Raw genomic sequence first — 572 nt, forward strand, 5'->3', positions numbered from 1 at the left:
CAGATTAAAATCGAGCTTCCTGTTCATGTCCATGAGAAGCATCATGTTCTCTTTACTTTCTACCACATAAGCTGTGAGCTTGGCAACAAAACCACCACCAAGAAACGGGATGGAGTGGAAACACTGGGTGAGTGTGTGCTTGTGTGTTGTATACACTATACTTTGAAGTTTTCACAATATTCTTAATAAATGCCTATGTGTGCATAAGAGACTTCTTTCAAAAATCTTACTGACCGCATATGATCGAATGGTTGTGCGTGTGTGTGTGTAAGGAATATACCTTTAACTCTTGCTCTCTACAGTGGGTTACTCCTGGGCTCCTTTATTGAAGGATGGCAGAATACAGTCCTCAGAGCTACAACTTCCTGTGTCTGCTAATCTACCAGCTGGTTACATCTATGACAAAAGCCAAGACTCAGAGAAGGTGAAATCTTACTTACAACACTGAAAATTCATTGTTTGTTGGTTGGTTCGGTTAGGCTGGTGGGATTGATTCACTGATTCATTCAGTCATTTTTTTTGTGTTTTTTTGCAGTGTTTTCCATACATCAAATGGGTGGAGAATGCCAAAC

General features: G+C 40.2%; 1 long non-coding RNA gene across 1 annotated transcript; it reads left to right on the plus strand.

Annotated features, from left to right (window-relative positions):
* Positions 1-7: 7 nt before the first annotated feature.
* LOC107735021 (uncharacterized) lies at positions 8-566 on the plus strand. The gene is made up of 3 exons (XR_001639258.1): positions 8-127; positions 303-424; positions 536-566. It is a non-coding gene; the product is annotated as an uncharacterized LOC107735021 (long non-coding RNA).
* Positions 567-572: the final 6 nt, after the last annotated feature.

Source organism: Sinocyclocheilus rhinocerous, unplaced genomic scaffold, assembly GCF_001515625.1.
Source record: "Sinocyclocheilus rhinocerous isolate Xijiao unplaced genomic scaffold, SAMN03320098_v1.1 C35664424, whole genome shotgun sequence".
Lineage (NCBI taxonomy): Eukaryota > Metazoa > Chordata > Actinopteri > Cypriniformes > Cyprinidae > Sinocyclocheilus > Sinocyclocheilus rhinocerous.